General features: G+C 40.5%; 1 non-coding gene and 1 pseudogene across 1 annotated transcript; both read left to right on the forward strand.

Moving 5' to 3' along the window:
* The first annotated feature begins 3,079 nt into the window (after positions 1 to 3,079).
* On the forward strand, positions 3,080 to 3,210 carry LOC116914144. The gene has a single exon (XR_004389701.1). It is a non-coding gene; the product is annotated as a small nucleolar RNA SNORA17 (small nucleolar RNA).
* A 277-nt stretch (positions 3,211 to 3,487) lies between these two features.
* Positions 3,488 to 8,731, forward strand: LOC116913901 (annotated as a pseudogene).
* The last annotated feature ends 12,694 nt before the right edge of the window (positions 8,732 to 21,425 follow it).

Below are 21,425 nucleotides of genomic sequence, written 5' to 3' on the forward strand. Positions count from 1 at the left end.
AGTGGTTGGTGTAACAACTTCAACACATATGAGAACAATGGCATGTCCTACTGAAAATTAATTAGAATTTTTATTTTTATTTAATATTATATTATTCTCATTTTTATCTGTCACAATATAAATATCTACTCCCACAAGACAGCATGTTTCTGAACATATAGCCCCAAATGCTGTCCCAATATGAGAAATGCACTTTAGCTGGAAATGTCTCTACTTCCTGTTGGATCAGTGTGGCAGGAAGCATAATAGCAAGGGACATAGCTGTGATGCTTCTGACTCACAGACAAATTTTTCTCTATGCAGCCCTACTACAAACTTAATGTCATACACCCAAACTAAATTAAAAGCATCACAAGTGCTGGAAAGTTTATACATGAATGAAGAGACTCGATTGCAGTAAAGGGATAAATGGAGACGATGCGGTCAGTGTCTTTGCGATATTTAGTTTAGTTGTGAGGTGGTTTGTGTGTCCCGCATTACATCCCCATTTTCATGTATCATTATATTTTATTATGTTTTCTGCTAAAGGATAATAAATCTGTGCCTGTGGTTGGTATGAAATAATCATACTTAAACGGCCAAGATTTGTGGGGTTTAACCTTCTAAGAAAACCCTTCTAAGCCTTCCCTGTGGGTTTGTGAATCTTCTTCTCACATTAAACCACATGTGCACATCTGACAGCTTTTCCCGTCCCCTTCTGTCAGTAAAGAAGTTTCACATTAGATCTGATAATAGCCAAACCAGCGAAACAAGTTTAATTTTTGTTAGCCATCAAGTTAAAGCATTCTGAAACTCAGGTTGTTTCTGACATAAAAAGTGTACTAGATGATCGTTACTACTAATATGAATATATATTCATATATGAATACAGTATTATTACTTTCCCTGGAAACTCCAACTACCTCACCATCATTAGTCTTTATTGGAACAGGCAGGTAAGACTCCCTGTTGGGGAAGATCATATTCTCTGGGCTCAGAAGGAGTCACGAGGCATCACTCCTTTCTCTTAGACAGAGGGTTTGATACAATCTTCTCTATGTCATTGGGTGGCTTGTGGACAGAAATACAGACTTCTGCCTGTAGCTCTCCAAGACTTGTGTGTCACTTATGCTGACCATGGGCTCCCTGATCTCAGCTGTGGGCAGGCAACAGTTCAGCTTCCACACTATTTTGCTGGCTCTATTTTTCCAGAAATTGTGATAGAGCTTTATTTCTTTTCTTTCTTTCTTTTTTTTTTTTGTAATTGGATATTTTATGTATTTACATTTCAAATGTTATCCCTTTTCCTGCTTCCCCTCCGAACCTTCCTTCTCCCATCCCTCCTCCCCCTGTTTCTATGACAATCTCTCCCTCCCACCCAACCACTCCCAACTCACCATCCTAGAATTCCCTACACTGGGGAAATCCAACCTTCACAGGACCAAGGGCTTCTCCTCCTACTGATGCCAGACAATGCCATCCTCTGCTACATATGTATTCACTCCTCTGTTGAAGGACATCTGGGTTCTTTCCAGCTTCCGACTATTATAAACAAGGCTGCTGTGAACATAGTAGAACATGTGTCCTTGTTATATCTTGGAGCATCTTTTGGGTATATGCTCAGGAGTGGAAGAGCTAGGTCCTCAGGTAGTACTATGTCCAATTTTCTGAGGAACCACCAGACTGATTTGCAGAGTGGTTTTACCAGCTTGCAATCCCACCAACAATGAAGGAGTGTTCCTCTTTCTCCAGATCCTTGCCAGGACCTGCTGTCAAGTGAATTTTTGATCTTAGCCTTTCTGACTGGTGTGAGGTGGAATCTCAGGGTTGTTTTGATTTGCATTTCCCTGATGACTAAGGATGTTGAACATGACTTTAGGTACTTGTCAGCCATTCGATATTCCTCAGTTGAGAATTCTTTGTTGAGCTCTGTATCCCATTTTTTAATAGGGTTATTTGGTTCTCCGATAGCCTCTGGCTACATAAAAGCACACCCTTCCTTATCAAGACTTTGGCTGATGTTTATCTTCTAGAACAGTAGTTCTCGACCTTACTAATGCTGCATCTCTTTAATAAAGACCTTCTGTTGTGATGACCCCTAACCATAAAATTATTTTTGTTGCTACTTCATAATTGTAATTTGGTTACTGTTAGGAATTGTAATACAAATATCTGTGTTCTCCAGTGGTCTTGGGTGGCCCCTGTGGAAGGGTCATTCGACCCCCAGAGGGGTTGTAACACAGGTTATTCTAGAGCAACCTTGTTCTTTATCCCATTACATGGAGATTGCCCTACCTACAGCCTCTGACAGAATTCAACAGCAGTCCACAGCCTTCAAGATTCAAATGCCACAGGTCAAGTCTTTGGAGGGATGTTCTTAAAGTTCCTGACTATTCTCGCTGTGGAATAAATAATCACCATCCCCTTCCCCTGCCTTCTCTTTATCCTCCATTGTCTTTCTCCCCTTTTTAAAAATTGGCTGCCCTCAGCCAAATTTAGCATCAGGACACTATGACCTGGCTTTTAAAATTAGAGCATTACATTTGTTTTTTTAATTCAGTAAAGTTTTCTATAGAGGTTCAATGAAGATACTCCCACTGTCTTCACCCCTAACAAGGCCTTCAGAAAAAATGATATTATATCCAAATAATGTAAGGAACTGAGGAGACTTTACAGATAATTTAGTCCTTCAATTCAAATACAAAATTAAGTGATCTATGGCACAACTTGAGAAGAGCCAGTTCTTGGCAGGGCAGAAGGGGAAGGCAGACAGATTTGCTCTCTGGCCAGAGGCTCAGTTTTGTCCTTTCAGTAAACAGAAGCCAGTAGCCCCATTACCTCAGGGAGCACCTGCACATCAGAGCAGTAGCCACACTACCTCAGGGAGCACCTGCAAATCCTGACAGATTTAGGCTTTCATTGCACAGACAAGTGTCAGAACCCATCAAGTGCCATTTTACTGGGATAGTAAACAAATTTAAAATGTGTGACTTTATATACAATTTCAACCAAACTGGGCATATTGATTATTTGACTGAGCTTGAAGATTCCAACAGGAATTTTTAAGGATTCTTAAAGTAATTATTTAGAACATGGACATCCTATTCAGAGAGGCTTGCAGGTGTGGCTGCTCTGTCACACGTGTATTAGGGGGTGACAGAGAGGAGAGAGGCTAGGTCTACCCTCAATAGCCTCATCTACGAACATCCGAATGACCGGCAGCTTAAAATTCCCTGAAAAAAAGCGGGCCTGAGAAGCCTACCAGTCTAGCACCAGCGAGCCCAGGAAGGGGAGTTTTTCTGAGACTACTACTAGTCTGGTGCCAGGCAAGCCAGACAGGCTTTCAGGACAGGGGCAAGCCAGAGATTAGAAGAATCCCACCGTGGACCACAGGTCCCTGGGAGAAGGAAAGCTTAGCACAGACAACTTTTGCAAGGGCCACTGGTGGGCGGGGCAGGTGAGAAGTGGTCCTGAGCTCTATGGGGCCTGGACAGGGAGCTAGACTAAAATGACCACCAGCCTGGTGCCATGTAGGTCTTGGGAACAGATCGTGCCTGAGATGGCCCTCATTGGCTCCACAATGCATGAATGCACCCTTCAGACCACTTCTGAAACGACCCCAGACACCCAGAGACCCCCCAGTACCTCTAAGAAAAGCAAGTAAGTGGTGGAGAAATGGAAGAGAAGCGAAACAGAAGGATGTGGGCACAACAAAGAGAGGCAGAACTAGAGGCTTGAAGGTAGTGAGTAACTGGTGATGCCACTTGCCACCTTAATGGGGTCTTAACCTTTGCTGCCATCAGGGGCCATGTTTGGGTCCATGGCCCTGAAGCAGCAGAGATCTGTTTCTTTCAAAGGCCAGGAAGACTTCCCTGATCTGGACTGCCACGTGGTGTCGTTTTGATGTCTGCAAGCTGTGAAAAACTGGCCCCACCCCTCACCTGTGCATCATGGGAGAGCTGGCTCTGGGGTCATGAGAGCTGGAGAGCTGGCCCTGCACCTTGTCTAGACAGCTTCGTAGAGCTGGCCTTGAATGTGAGGGTTGTAGGTTAACAAGACCCAGGGTGTGAGATAAGAAGATCCGGCCCTGCCTATTGTCTGCTGGGTGGTGGCTCAGATGAGAGGTAGATGCCCTCTTCCTCTGCCTCATTTCTAGCCACCTATGATAGGCAGGAGAGCTGGTCACGTCCCTCACAACCTGCAACACTTGAAGAGAGTAGGCCATGCACCTTACCTAGGCAACAGGGTAGAACTGGCCATGGTGGCATGGTGAGGGTTTCAGTTCTGGCAAGCTGGCCCCAAGCATATGAGATTGGGAGAGCAAGTAGGCTGACCAGCTCAAGGACCTCTCAAACCCAGACCCAGGGCTTTGAATTAGACCACCCAACATCTTTCCCACATATGAACTGCTGGAGTGTACGAAGGGATAGTTCTGACAGATCTTATAGATCATGCTGGATTTATATGACACAAGGTAACAACAGGATATCCAAGTGAGGATTCAGTAGTGATAGTGTAGCGAAAGCCAGAGGCCTGGTACCAGAACAATGAAGATTTGCAAGCAAGAAAGAGTGGACAAACGGGTGTTCTGTGGGAAATACCGTGACACACTACCGATTCCACAACTAGATTTTTTTTCTCTGTTGTGAGAGGGTGCAAGGGTGGAGGGTAATTACAAGAGAAGGGAGAGGTGAATGGGATTGGGGTGCATGATGGGAAATTCACAAAGAACCAATAAAAAGATGCTTGTCTTATTTGTTTAAAGAATACCACAAATTTGATTGAAATCTGACTTTTATCATAGAATAAACAAATGGAACAAACAGGCTAGCTGGCTAGATGGATGATGGATGGTGGGCAGATAGACTTTTCTACAACTCTCAGCTGCCTCTCAAGGCTTTCTCTAGCAGTGGTGGGTTACCACCAGCTTTTGTCAACTCTGATGCTATTTCCTGTCCTCTCTATTAGATTATGAGCAGAATGTAGACACGCCAAACCACTTTTATCTTGTCATGCAACCAAAACAAAACGGGAAGTCATTAATAAATGTACGGGGAAAATATGTCAAATTAAAGTCTGCATCATTTCCCTCTGGAAACTATGACTTCCCCTTCTTCAAGTGCTTTAATCTTAGAAAATCTTATTATAAAAGCTACCAGAAAGTTCTGGTATCTCTAGCATATAACTGAGACAGTGGGTCTAGGGGAAGAGCCCTAGATCAAAAGACAGATTAGCAAGAGGCAAACTTACTGTGTGTACATTTTTATGTGACACTAGTGCCTTTGCACATACAAGGTCCTAAAGAGAGAGGAAAGCAACCAAGTTTCTTGTGGTAGGTCTGATGAAGAAGAAGCCCACCACAGAGTATGATGGCCTAACAGTAACTAAACTGCGGGGACCTGAAGAGACATACTTGGTAAGGTTCTCTTCAGCATCTCTGTGTTCTTTATGTCCCTGAGTTTTTCAGGTATTTGGAGGATACTCCACAATAAGTCTCATGGCCTGCTTCAGGAGAGGATGGCAGGGAAAGGTGGGTATGGGCTTCCAGTCTTTACTGTTTCATCTATGTACCTGTGGCTCATTTGAGAGTAATATACCTCAAATTGCACCAATGCCATGTCAAGTTATTCATGTGTGGTGACATCCTCAAGCTGCCCCTCCCACCAGCTGGATATTTAATTTGAATCTGAGAAACTGTAAAACTGTCAAAGGAGTAGAATTTTAACTGGGTTAATATAGTGGCTCTTCCTTTCATTGACTTATGGTTTGGGCAATGTAAGTGACTTTTTAAATCTTATTTCCTCTTTGATAAAATAAAGATGGCGGCATAGCATGTAACTGGTGTTTACAATGCTTGGTCAGAGTCGTAGTTGGTTTCTCATATTTCCTGCCTGAATTTCCTTCACGCCAGAGGAAACCATAGCAAAAGTGGTTTATTCTTTTTAAAATCATGTTCATGTCCCTCCTTGCCATACATCCTTTACCAACTCCCCCAAACTGAGCATTGGAATAACAGAACAATCCTTTCAGGATCCAGAATCAGGTCACCATCATGGCTATGTCCTCTCTGCTGGAAGTTCTACTCATTGCACTGAAAATCATTCTTCCTTGTCATAATCTGATCTTCAGAAAAGCTCCCTTTAACTAAAACTTCTTTTGGACTCTAAGTAGCCTTAGGTAAAATATCACTTTGCCTAACCTTTTTCACCCTCAATTATTGTATTCAGCACACATGAGCACGCTTATGCTTGTCTTGTGCCACACACACACACACACACACACACACACACACACACACACACACACACCACTCCGTGGCCTTTTCATAGTACAGTGTAATAAATTGTCTCATGTTGGCATTATTAGTTACTTGCAGCCAAGATGAATAAATGCCAGACATAACACCAAGCATATCAGATACCTTATCACATACATCTCTGCTCCAAACAAATCAAGAGATGCTGTTTATTTTTCTTACTTTACAAAGGGGGAAAAAATATACTAGCAAAAAAATACAGTGACAAATGTATGCGGTTATTCCTTGTGACATCATACATAGTGGCAAAAAATGGAGACAATGCAGACATCCAGGAAGAAGAGTGGTTGAACAAATTATAGCACACATACAAGAGAACGCTTTTCACTATATCAAGGAAATAAGTACCTTCTGCCTATAAGTATATGGAGCTTTAAGTATATGGCATTTTTTAAAGCAAAGTATCTGAAATTTGCTGAAGAACACATTGAAAAAAAAGCTAAAGGCAAGTAGTAATTTTAAAATGAAAGGAGATATTCCTAGTGATTAGAGGATAAATAGATACACATGCATAAGGCAGTTTGAGCATATTTACTTCCCCATTGCCCTTTTTGTTCCCACTCCCCTCTCCAAACAGTATAGACTTCTTGTAAACAGCAAAGAGTTGGCCTCCATTTTTTAAATTTTATTGACTAAATGCCAATTCACATTTTTATTGGAAAATGCAGGATTATTTTGTGACTAGGGTTATTAATGAAAGATACTTGCTAATTTCCCCCTTTGTCGCATCAGAGGTAAGCGATCATGCTCCATGCACACATGGCCACATAAATTGGATTCATTGGGTTATAAACACAGAAAAGGGTCATGAAGTTGGGAAAGAATGTGAGTGAGTGATAGATCTAGGAAAAGTTATGGGAAGAAGAGCTGTAAATTCAATCATTATATCCATTTATAAAATGGTCAAATAATTAATACAAATATATTTTAATTAACATTGATTCTTTCCCAATTCTCATTTGTTTAGCTTTCCTAGTAGCGAGATTCATTATTTCCTAATATCTCCTGATAATTTATATCTTTATTCCTTTTTGTGTGTAGTAGTCCTTTAGTATATTCTGCAATGCTAGTCTTACTGGTTTAGTTATTCTTATTAAGGTAAGCTTTTCTTTCCCCTTTTCTTTTGAAGGATAACATCAGTGGCTATACTAACCTTCCTTACTTGATAATCCGTTTGTTTCAAGCCATCAATTTCATCTAAGTATGCTTTCCTTTTCTGTAGGGTTTCCACTGATGAGTATGCCAGGTTTCTGATAAGCTTGATTTCATCAGGAACTCAGCATGCCTCTTTCTTCTCTCTGTATTATTAAAATTTTAACTGTACTATGGTATAGGAAGGAAAGGTCAGAGACTATCTGAATGGAAATCCCCTGCTAATTTTGGAACCTCGGTAACATTGAAGTTACATTGAAGTTCATTTTGTAATTCTATATTTTGCATAATCCTGAAGTTGTTCAGTGAAAACATTTCACTTAATTACCTAACCCTTATATTTATAAATGGAAGTAGTTGTACTTTTATGGAACATAATATTGTCCTCCAGGATATGATTCGTTGCACTGAAATGATTTTTTCTTAATTTTAAATCATTTTATTTATTTACATTCCAAATGTTGCTCCTTCTTGTTCGCCTCTTCCAGAGTTCTTCACCCCTACCTCCTCCCCTCTCCTTTGCCTCTGAAAGGGTGCTCTTCCCTGCCCCCCTCACATCCCCCTCCACTTTGTCCCCTTCCCTTGTGAAATCTGATTTAGCTTTTTCTGTTTCTGTGGTAGGAACAGCTGTGAGTAGCAAAGCCTCAAAGGACACACTCTCTGAGGCGGTGCAGGAAGTCCTGCACAGGAACCAGCACAAGTGCTGAAAGTTTCCGGAAACGGTGGAGTTGCAGATCAGCCTGAAGAGCTATGACCCTCAGAAGGACAAACAATTCTCAGGCACTGTCAGGCTTAAGTCTACCCCTCGCCCCAAGTTCTGGGTGTGCATTCTGGGGAACCAGAAGCACTGTGCTGAAGCCAAGGTCATAGGATCCTTCACATAAACTTCAAGGTGCTTAAGAAGGTTAATAAGAACAAGCAGGTGGTCAAAAAGCTAGCCAAGAAATATGATGCCTTTTTGGCCTCTAAGTCTTTCATCAAGCAAATCCCACTTATCCTTGGCCTAGGCCTAAACAAGGCTGACAAGTTCCCCTCCCTGCTGACATACCATGAAAACATGGTGGCCACAATTGATGAGATGAGATCTACAGTAAAGTTCTAGAAGAAGAAGGTTCAGTTTCTGTCAGCCACATGAATATGACTGATGATGCTCTGGTCTACAACATCTACCTGGCTGTCAATTTCTTGGTGTCCTTGCTCAAGGAAAACTGACAAAATTTCCAGGCTTTGTACATCAAGAGCACCATGGGCAAGTCCCAGCATCTGTTTAGGATGCTCCAATAAACCACTATACAATAATCCCCACAACTCAGGCTGCTTTCCCAGAGGCCTGTCTGGCACTAGGGACACCAGGTAAGCAAGCTGCTTCCCAAAAGCCCCTGCTGACCAACTCACCTGAAAGCACAACCAACAGCCATAAAACACATGTCATGTACTCTATATCACAGTCCATAAGAACTGCTTTTTTAGAGGCCCACTGGCAACAAGTTCCCAGGCCACATGGGTACTAGAGACCCCAGAGGGAAGGTTAGCACCCAAATCCATAGAGACTTTGTAGGCCACAAAAACTCCAGAGGAGACATCTTCCTGGACCAGAAGACTAGCTAGTCACCAGAACCCTAGGCTACTCAGGCCAGTAGATAGAGAGGAAACAGAAATCAAGGGGGGAAAAATTATCCCCAAACACCCATACAAGAAATACAAATCCCGAAATCAAAATCCAAGCCTAAAGCTGGTGTTAAAAACAAAATCAACACAGGGCAATTTGGAACCACCAGAGCCAAGCTATCCTACTTCAGCCAGTCCTGAATATCCTAACACAGGTGAAGCAAAAGAAAATGACCTTAAATTCAATCTTATAAAGATGATAGAGGCCTTCCAAGAGGAATTGAATAAATCCCTTAAAGAAATTCAGGAAAATACAATCAAACAGGTAAAGGAAATGAATAAAACTGTTCAAGACCTGAAAATGAAAATAGAAACAATAAAGAAAACACAATCTGAGAAAGTCCTGGAGATAAAAATCCTAGGTAAGAGAAGAACTACAGACACAACATCACCACAAAATAAAAGAGATGAAGAGAAAATCTCAGGCATAAAAGGTACAATTGAAAAAAATGAATACGTAGGTCAAAGAAAATACTAAATCTAAAAAATTACTGACATAAAACACAGGAAATCTGGGGCACTATGAAAACACCAAACCTAAGAATAGAATAGAAGAAAGACACGATTCCCAGCTTAAAGATCCAGAAAATATTCTCAACAAAATCATAGTAGAAAATTTCCATAACCTAAAGAAAAAGATGCCTTTAAATATACAAGAAGCATGCAGAACACTAAACATATTGGACCAGAAATGAAAATCCTCCAGCCACATAATAATCAAAACTCTAAATGTATAGAACAAAGAAAGAATATTAAAACTCCAAGGGAAAAAGGTCAAGGAACATATAAAGGGAGACCTATCAGAATTACACAAATCTTCTCAGCAGGGACTCTAAAAGCCAAAAGGCCTGGGCAGATGTCTTGCAGTCTCTAAGAGACACAACATATGCCATCCCAGACTACTATACCATGTAAAACTTTCAATCACCATAGAGGGAGAAACCAAGATATTTCATAACAAAACCAAATTTAAACAATATCTACACATAAATCCAGCCTTACAGAAGATACTGGAGGGAAAACTCTAACCCAAAGAATTTAACTACACCCAAGAAGACATAGGAAATAAATAATTTCACACCAGCAAAACTAAAAGAAGGGAAGGACACACACACACACACACACACACACACACACACTACTACTACTACTACTACTACTACTACTACTACTACTACTACTACTACCAACAACAACAACATCAAAGTAACAGGATATGCCAATCAATTGTCATTAATGTCTCTCAACATCAATGGACTAAATACCCCCAATAAAAAAGTCTCAGGTAAATAGAATAGATCTGAAAACAGGATCCATCACTCTGCTGCATACAAGAAATACATCTCAACAACGAAGATAAACATTACCTCAGAATAATAAAGGGATGGGATCTTTTCACCAAAGGAAAGATCCACCAAAATGGCATCTAAATTCTGAAAATATATGCCCTAAATGCAAGGGCACCTACATTCATAAATGAAATACTACAAAAAGTTTAAATCACACTTCAAATCCTATACACTTATTAATTGTGGGAGACTTCAGCATCCCCCTCTCAACAATGAACAGGTCATTCATACTGAAATTAACAAAGGAATAATGAAACTAACAAATCCTATGAATCAAATGAACCTAACAGATATCTACAGAACATTTCACCCAAAACAAAAGAATATACATTCTTCTCAGTATATCATGCAACCTGCAAAAATGGCCATGAACTTGGAAAGCAAGTCTCAAGATATAAAACAATTGAAATAACCCCCTATATCTTATTAGACCACCATGAGTGAAAGCTGAACTTCAACAATAGAAACAACAGAAAGCCTACAAGCCTTTGGAAACTGAACAACTCCATATTCAATGACCACTGGATCAAGAAAGAAATAAGGGAGAAATTAAAGACCTCCTCAAACTCAGTAAAAATGAATACACAACATACCCAAATTTATGGTTCACAATGAAAGCAGTACCAAGAGGAAAAATTCATAGCACTTAATGGCTTCATAAAGAAATTAGCGAGATGTTATACTAGCCACTTAACAGCACACCTGAAAGCTCTAGAGCAAAGAGAAGCAAACACATCTAATAGAAGTAGTTGGCCCGGACCAGCAGAGGATCCCTGCCCTCAGCAGCTCTCTGCTCCCAGGCCCCCCGGAGGGGAGTTCTGGCCGCCTGGTCGGGCGGGCACTCCTGAGGCAGCAGAGCGGAGGAGACCACCAACGCCGCCCATCTCTGCCCACATCCCTGGCCCAGGAGGAAACTGTATACGGCCTCTGGGTACCCGTAGAGGAGGGCCCAGGAGCAGCAGGTCCACCGCGTCTGAGACACCGCACCTGAAGGGACCGACCGGATAAACAGTTCTCTGCACCCAAATCCCGTGGGAGGGAGAGCTAAACCTTCAGAGAGGCGGACACGCCTGGGAAACCAGAAGAGACTGCACGCTGCACACAGTACTGACCCCAGAGGAAAACAAAAGCTATCTGGAACCCTGGTGCACGGAACCTCCCGGAAGGGGCGGCGCAGATCTTCCTGGCTGCTGAGGCCGTGGAGAGCTCATAGGCAACACCCCGCGAGCAAACCTGAGCCTGGGGACCACAGGTAAGACAAACTTTTCTGCTACAAACGACTTGCCTGGTGAACTCAAGACACAGGCTCACAGGAACAGCTGAAGACCTGTAGAGAAGAAAAACTACGCACCCGAAAGCAGAACACTCTGTCCCCATAACTGGCTGAAAGAAAACAGGAAAACAGGTCTACAGCACTCCTGAAACACAGGCTTATAAGACAGTCTAGCCACTGTCAGAAATAGCAGAACAAAGTAACACTAGAGATAATCTGATGGCGAGAGGCAAGCGCAGGAACCCAAGCAACCGAAACCAAGACTACATGGCATCATCGGAGCCCAATTCTCCCACCAAAGCAAACACGGAATATCCAAACACACCAGAAAAGCAAGATCTAGTTTCAAAATCATATTTGATCATGATGTTGGAGGACTTTAAGAAAGACATGAAGAACTCCCTTAGAGAAACACAGGAAAACATAAATAAACAAGTAGAAGCCTACAGAGAGGAATCTCAAAAATTCCTAAAAGAATTCCAGGAAAACATAAATAAACAAGTAGAAGCCCATAGAGAGGAGTCACAAAATCCCTGAAAGAATTCCAGGAAAACACAATCAAACAGTTGAAGGAATTAAAAATGGAAATAGAAGCAATCAAGAAAGAACACATGGAAACAACCTGGGTATAGAAAACCAAAAGAAGAGACAAGGAGCTGTAGATACAAGCTTCACCAACAGAATACAAGAGATGGAAGAGAGAATCTCAGGAGCAGAAGATTCCATAGAAATCATTGACTCAACTGTCAAAGATAATGTAAAGCGAAAAAGCTACTGGTCCAAAACATACAGGAAATCCAGGACTCAATGAGAAGATCAAACCTAAGGATAATAGGTATAGAAGAGAGTGAAGACTCCCAGCTCAAAGGACCAGTAAATATCTTCAACAAAATCATAGAAGAAAACTTCCCTAACCTAAAAAAAAAGAGATACCCATAGGTATACAAAAGCCTACAGAACTCCAAATAGATTGGACCAGAAAAAACACCTCCGTCACATAATAGTCAAAACACCAAACGACAAAATAAAGAAAGAATATTAAAAGCAGTAAGGAAAAAAGGTCAAGTAACATATAAAGGCAGACCTATCAGAATCACACCAGACTTTTCGCCAGAAACTATGAAGGCCAGAAGATCCTGGACTGATGTCATACAGACCCTAAGAGAACACAAATGCCAGCCCAGGTTACTGTATCCTGCAAAACTCTCAATCAACATAGATGGAGAAACCAAGATATTCCATGACAAAACCAAATTTACACAATATCTTTCTACAAATCCAGCACTACAAAGGATAATAAATGGTAAAGCCCAACATAAGGAGGCAAGCTATACCCTAGAAGAAGCAAGAAACTAATCGTCTTGGCAACAAAACAAAGAGAAGAAAAGCACACAAACATAACCTCACATCCAAATATGAATACAACCGGAAGCAATAACCACTATTCCTTAATATCTCTCAACATCAATGGCCTCAACTCCCCAATAAAAAGACATAGATTAACAAACTGGATACGCAACGAGGACCCTGCATTCTGCTGCCTACAGGAAACACACCTCAGAGACAAAGACAGACACTACCTCAGAGTGAAAGGCTGGAAAACGACTTTCCAAGCAAATGGTCAGAAGAAGCAAGCTGGAGTAGCCATTCTAATATCAGATAAAATCAATTTTCAACTAAAAGTCATCAAAAAAGATAAGGAAGGACACTTCATATTCATCAAAGGAAAAATCCACCAAGATGAACTCTCAATCCTAAATATCTATGCCCCAAATACAAGGGCACCTACATACGTAAAAGAAACCTTACTAAAGCTCAAAACACACATTGCACCTCACACAATAATAGAGGGAGATTTCAACACCCTACTCTCATCAATGGACAGATCATGGAAACAGAAATTAAACAGAGACGTAGACAGACTAAGAGAAGTCATGAGCCAAATGGACTTAACGGATATTTATAGAACGTTCTACCCTAAAGCAAAAGGATATACGTTCTTCTCAGCTCCTCATGGTACTTTCTCCAAAATTGACCATATAATTGGTCAAAAACGGGCCTCAACAGGTACAGAAAGATAGAAATAATCCCATGCGTGCTATCGGACCACCACGCCTAAAACTGGTCTTCAATAACAATAAGGGAAGAATGCCCACATATACGTGGAAATTGAACAATGCTCTACTCAATGATAACCTGGTCAAGGAAGAAATAAAGAAAGAAATTAAAGACTTTTTAGAATTTAATGAAAATGAAGATACAACATACCCAAACTTATGGGACACAATGAAAGCTGTGCTAAGAGGAAAACTCATAGCGCTGAGTGCCTGCAGAAAGAAACAGGAAAGAGCATATGTCAGCAGCTTGACAGCACACCTAAAAGCTCTAGAACAAAAAGAAGCAAATACACCCAGGAGGAGTAGAAGGCAGGAAATAATCAAACTCAGAGCCGAAATCAACCAAGTAGAAACAAAAAGGACCATAGAAAGAATCAACAGAACCAAAAGTTGGTTCTTTGAGAAAATCAACAAGATAGATAAACCCTTGGCCAGACTAACGAGAGGACACAGAGAGTGTGTCCAAATTAACAAAATCAGAAATGAAAAGGGAGACATAACTACAGATTCAGAGGAAATTCAAAAAATCATCAGATCTTACTATAAAAGCCTATATTCAACAAAACTTGACAATCTGCAGGAAATGGACAATTTCCTAGACAGATACCAGGTACCGAAGTTAAATCAGGAACAGATAAACCAGTTAAACAACCCCATAACTCCTAAGGAAATAGAAGAAGTCATTAAAGGTCTCCCAACCAAAAAGAGCCCAGGTCCAGACGGGTTTAGTGCAGAATTCTATCAGACCTTCATAGAAGACCTCGTACCAATATTATCCAAACTATTCCACAAAATTGAAACAGATGGAGCACTACCGAATTCCTTCTATGAAGCCACAATTACTCTTATACCTAAACCACACAAAGACCCAACAAAGAAAGAGAACTTCAGACCAATTTCCCTTATGAATATCGATGCAAAAATACTCAATAAAATTCTGGCAAACCGAATCCAAGAGCACATCAAAACAATCATCCACCATGATCAAGTAGGCTTCATCCCAGGCATGCAGGGATGGTTCAATATACGGAAAACCATCAACGTGATCCATTATATAAACAAACTGAAAGAACAAAACCACATGATCATTTCATTAGATGCTGAGAAAGCATTTGACAAAATTCAACACCCCTTCATGATAAAAGTCCTGGAAAGAATAGGAATTCAAGGCCCATACCTAAACATAGTAAAAGCCATATACAGCAAACCAGTTGCTAACATTAAACTAAATGGAGAGAAACTTGAAGCAATCCCACTAAAATCAGGGACTAGACAAGGCTGCCCACTCTCTCCCTACTTATTCAATATAGTTCTTGAAGTTCTAGCCAGAGCAATAAGACAACAAAAGGAGGTCAAGGGGATACAGATCGGAAAAGAAGAAGTCAAAATATCACTATTTGCAGATGATATGATAGTATATTTAAGTGATCCCAAAAATTCCACCAGAGAACTACTAAAGCTGATAAACAACTTCAGCAAAGTGGCTGGGTATAAAATTAACTCAAATAAATCAGTAGCCTTCCTCTACACAAAAGAGAAACAGGCCGAGAAAGAAATTAGGGAAATGACACCCTTCATAATAGACCCAAATAATATAAAGTACCTCGGGGTGACTTTAACCAAGCAAGGGAAAGATCTGTACAATAAGAACTTCAAGACTCTGAAGAAAGAAATGGAAGAAGATCTCAGAAGATGGAAAGATCTCCCATGCTCATGGATTGGCAGGATTAATATAGTAAAAATGGCCATTCTACCAAAAGCGATCTACAGATTCAATGCAATCCCCATCAAAATACCAATCCAATTCTTCAAAGAGTTAGACAGAACAATTTGAAAATTCATCTGGAATAACAAAAAACCCAGGATAGCTAAAACTATCCTCAACAATAAAAGGACTTCAGGGGGAATCACTATCCCAGATCTCAAGCAGTATTACAGAGCAATAGTGATAAAAACTGCATGGTATTGGTACAGAGACAGACAGATAGACCAATGGAACAGAATTGAAGACCCAGAAATGAACCCACACACCTATGGGCACTTGATTTTTGACAAAGGAGCCAAAACCATCCAATGGAAAAAAATAGCATTTTCAGCAAATGGTGCTGGTTCAACTGGAGGTCAACATGTAGAAGAATGCAGATCGATCCATGCTTATCACCCTGTACAAAGCTTAAGTCCAAGTGGATCAAGGACCTCCACATCAAACCAGATACACTCAAACTAATAGAAGAAAACTAGGAAGCATTTGGAACACATGGGCACTGGAAAAATTTCCTGAACAAAACACCAATGGCTTATGCTCTAAGATCAAGAATCCACAAATGGGATCTCATAAAACTACAAAGCTTCTGTAAGGCAAAGGACATTGTGGTTAGGACAAAATGGCAACCAACAGATTGGGAAAAGATCTTTACCAATCCTACAACAGATAGAGGGCTTATATCCAAAATATACAAAGAACTGAAGAAGTTAGACAGCAGGGAGACAAATAACCCTATTAAAAAATGGGGTTCAGAGCTAAACAGAGAATTCACAGCTGAGGAATGCCGAATGGCTGAGAAACACCTAAAGAAATGTTCAACATCGTTAGTCATAAGGGAAATGCAAATCAAAACAACCCTGAGATTTCACCTCACACCAGTGAGAATGGCTAAGATCAAAAACTCAGGTGACAGCAAATGCTGGCGAGGATGTGGAGAAAGGGGAACACTCCTCCATTGTTGGTGGGGTTGCAGACTGCTACAACCATTCTGGAAATCTGTCTGGAGGTTCCTCAGAAAATTGGACATTGAACTGCCTGAGGATCCAGCTATACCTCTCCTGGGCATATACCCAAAAGATGCCCCAACATATAAAAAAGACACGTGCTCCACTATGTTCATCGCAGCTTTATTTATAATAGCCAGAAGCTGGAAAGAACCCAGATGCCCTTCAACAGAGGAATGGATACAGAAAATGTGGTACATCTACACAATGGAATATTACTCAGCTATCAAAAACAATGACTTTGTGAAATTCAGTAGGCAAATGGTTGGAACTGGAAACTATCATCCTGAGTGAGCTAACCCAATCACAGAAAGACATACATGGTATGTACTCATTGATAAGTGGCTATTAGCCCAAATGCTTGAATTACCCTAGATGCCTAGAACAAATGAAACTCAAGACGGATGATCAAAATGTGAATGCAGATCGCTCATGAGAGACACAGCCAGAATACAGCAAATACAGAGGCGTATGCCAGCAGGAAACCACTGAACTGAGAACAGGACCCCTGTTGAAGGAATCAGAGAAAGAACTGGAAGAGCTTGAAGGAGCTCGAGACCCCATATGTACAGCAATGCCAACCAACCAGAGTTTCCAGGGACTAAGCCACTACCCAAAGACTATACATGGACTGACCCTGGGCTCCAACCTCATAGGTAGCAATAAATATCCTAGTAAGAGCACCAGTGGAAGGGGAAGCCCTAGGTCCTGCAAGACTGAACCCCTAGTGAACTAGACTGTTGGGGAGAGGGCAGCAATGGGGGGAGGGTAGGAGGAACACCCATAAGGAAGGGGGGGGGAGGGGATGTTTGCGAAACCGGAAAGGGAATAACATTAAAATGTATATAAGAAATACTCAAGTTAATAATAAAAAAAAAATTAAAAAAAAAAAAGTAGTTGGCAGGAAATTACCAAACTCAGGGCTGAAATCAATAAATTAGATAAGAGGAGAACAATGCAAAGAATCAAAGAAACTAAGAGTGGCTCTTTGAGGAAATCAACAAGATAGACAAACACTTAATCAAACTAAGTCAAAGATAGAGAGAGAATATCCAAATTGTAAAAATCAGAAATGAAAAGGTGACATAACAACAGATACCTAGAAATCCAAAGAATCATTAGGTCTTACTTCAAAAGCCTGCATTCTACAAAGTTGGAAAATCTAAATGAAATAAAGAATTTTCTTGATATATACCATTACCAAAGTTAAATCAAGATCAAGAAAACAGTTTAAATAGGGCTATAATCCCTAAGGAAATAGAAACTTTCATGAAAAATTTTCCAACTGAAAAACATCCCAGGGCCAGATGGTTTTAGTGCAGAATTCTACCAGACTTTCAAAGAAGAGCTAATAGTACTACTTCTCATATTATTCCACAAAATAGAAACAGAAGGAACACTCAAATTCATTTTATGAGCTACACTGATATGTAGACCAGGAAAAACTCAACCAAGAAAGAGAATTTCAGACCAATCTCCCTTATGAACATTGATGCAAAAATACTCAACAAAATACTTGCAAGCTAAATCCAAGAGAACATCAAAAACATCATCCACCATAATCAAGTAGACTCCATCCAGAGATACAGGTTCAGCATATGAAAATCCATCAACGTAGCCTACCACATAAACAACCTGTGAGAAAAGAAACACATGATCATCTCATTAGATGCTGAAAATACATTTGACAAAATCTATCATGCCTTCATGAGAAAAGTCTTAGGGAGATCAGGGATATAAGACACATATCGAAACATAATAAAGGCAATACTGAGGAAGCCAATAGCCAACATCAAATTAAATGGAGAGATAGTTAAAGCAAGTCAGGGGCAAAACAAGGCTGTTCATTCTCTCTGTATCTATTCAACACAGTGCTTGAGATTTTTAACTGGAGCAATAAGACAATGAAAGGAGATCAAGAGGGTACAAATTAGAAAAGAAGTCAAAGTATTGATATTTGAAGATGATATGATAGTATACATTAGTGGCCTGAAACCTCTTCCAGAGAACTCCCACAGCTGATAAACACCTTCAGCAAAGTGACTGTGTATAAAATTAACTGGAAAAAATTAGTAGCCCTCCTATATAAATGATAAATGGGCTGAGAAAGAAATAAGAGAAACAACATCCTTCACAGTAGCCACAAATATTTTAAAATATCTTCATGTAACTCTAATCAAGTAAGAAAAAGATCTTTATGACTATAATTTCAAGTCTCTAGAGAATAAAATTGAAGAAGATATCAGAAGATGGAAATATCTATCTAACTGGATGCCTGAGTGTAGAAGAATGCAAAACTTCAGGCACTAAGATCAAAAATTAATAAATGGGGCCTCATGTACATGAAAGCTTCTGTAAAGTGAAAGACACCATCAAAAGAACAAAACAGCAGCCAACAGAATGGAAAAAGATTTTCACCAAATCTACATATAACTGAGGACTAATATAAAAATATATGTAAAGAACTCAAGAATTTAGATATCAAGAAATAAAATAACCCAATTTGAAAAAAGGGTACAAATCTACACAGAGGATTCTCAACATAGGAATCTTGAATGGCTGAGAATCACTTAAACAGATGTTCAACTTCCTCAATCATCAGGAAAATGCAAATCAAAAAGACTCTGAGATTGTTTCTTACACTATCAGAGTGACAAAGATTAAAACTCAAGCAACATCACATGTTGGCAAGAATGAAGAGTAAGTGAGCCACGCCTCCATTGCTGGCAGAACTGTAAACTTGTACAACCTCATTAGAAATCAATTTGATAGTTTCTCAGAAAATTGGGAATAATTCTACCTCAAGACCCAGCTATACCAGTCCTGGGCATATACCCGAAAGATGCTCTACTGTACCACAAAGACTCTTGTTCAACAATGTTCATATAGCCAGGAACTACAATCGACTTAGATGGCCCTCAACTAAAGAATGGATAAGTAAAATGTGGTACATTTGCACAATGGAATACTTCTCAGGGCTTAAAAAGAATGACACCATGAAATTTGCATTCAAATGGATGGACCTAGAAAATGTCATCCCGAGTGAGGTAACCCAGACCAGAAAGATAATCATGGTGTGTTTTTACTTATAAATGGATAATAACCATAAAGGACAGGATAACCATGCTACAATCCGTAGATCCAAAGAAGGTAAGTAAAATGAGGGTCTAATGGGGTTGCTTGAATCTCAATGTGAAGGGGAAATAGAATAGACAGTGGGGTATATGAAGGGAGTAACCTGGGGAGAGGACAGGCTAAAGAGGGAAGCAGGAGGGATCAGGTGGGGGAATGTAGGAGGGAGAGAGTATAGAGATAGAGAATTAGAATGGGAGAAAGACATCTCTGGGACCAGCTAGAAAACTAGAGCAATGGAAACCCCCCAGGAATCTATGAGGGTGACCTTAGCTAAAACTTCTAGCAATGGAGAATATAGAATCTAAAATAGCCATCTCCTGTAACAAGACTTCTAATGGGGGGACTGGAACACCAACCCAGCCGCAAAACCTTAGACCTACAATTTACTTGTCCTTGCTTATAAGATGTACAAGGATAAAGATACATCAGAATTTTAAGGAATGCCTAACCGATAACAGGCCCAGCTTGAGATCCACACCATGAGAGACAGCCCCTCCCTGACCTTATTAATGATAATGTTATACTTGCAGACAGCCTCGTAGCACAAATGTCCTCTGAGAGGCTTTACACAGTACCTGATGGAAACAGACGCAGAGACCCATAGCCAAACATTACGCAGAGCTTGAAGAATCATGCGGAAGAGTGGGGGTGGGGAGGTGAGGAGGATTGAAAGAGCCAGAGGGGTCAAGGACATCACAAGAAAACATACAGAATTAAGTAACCTGGGCCTATAGGGACTCAGAGAGGCTAAACTGCTAAACAGAGGGCTTGCATGGGAAGTACCTGCGCCCTCAGCACATATGTAACAGTTGTGCACCTTGGTCTTCATGTGGGGCCCTTGTAACAGTGACTGGATCTGATTCTGTTGTCTGCTTTTAGATTGTCTCGTCCAACAACAATAGGTAAAGCTGTACCTAGTCTTAATGCAACTTGATATGCCAAAGCAGGTTTATATCCATGGGATCCTCCCCCCCTTTTATGATAAAGGGGAGGCAGGAGGATGACAGGAGGGGAAATGAAAGGAGGGACTGGGAGGAGACGAGAGAGGCTAAGATGAGATTTGACATAAAGTAAATTTTAAAAACATCTATAGGTGAATAAAATTCTATGGCCTTAGTATAAAAAGAAATCCCATTTAATATTGATCAAGGATGTATGTTAATATGTACTAACTCTTAAGTAAAAAGAGTTACAGAGGGAACTTCATAAATAAGGTAAGGCAGTGGACATAGAAATACATGTGTATCAAAGAAGTCTTTGGTGGTTCAGAGGTGTTGTCCCAGCACTTAGAAGGTTATGGAAGAATGATATTCAAGACAACCGGCCTGAAAGAGAAAAGAGGGAAGGGACAGGAGGAGTAAAATGGGGTGGGAGGGGGAAGGAAACAAATAAAAGAGGAGAAATCAGCCCTAAAATGTTACAATCAGTTACTTCATGCTTACCAACAAAGAATTGCCATAGTTCCTGTCCTGTTGTACCAGAGTCTGGTATTTTGTTTCCTACAGGGTAGTTTTAAAATCTGTGGATAACAAAATCATTCCATTCCAGCTGAGTCCTCTGCCACCTGAGCTCTTCACCTGTGGTGACACATGTATTTGATCATAGGTGTGGCCTGGCTGGAGTAGGTGTGGTTTGTTGGAGGAAGTGCGTTACTGTGGAGGTGGTCT

This window comes from Rattus rattus, chromosome 12 (assembly GCF_011064425.1).
Source record: "Rattus rattus isolate New Zealand chromosome 12, Rrattus_CSIRO_v1, whole genome shotgun sequence".
Lineage (NCBI taxonomy): Eukaryota > Metazoa > Chordata > Mammalia > Rodentia > Muridae > Rattus > Rattus rattus.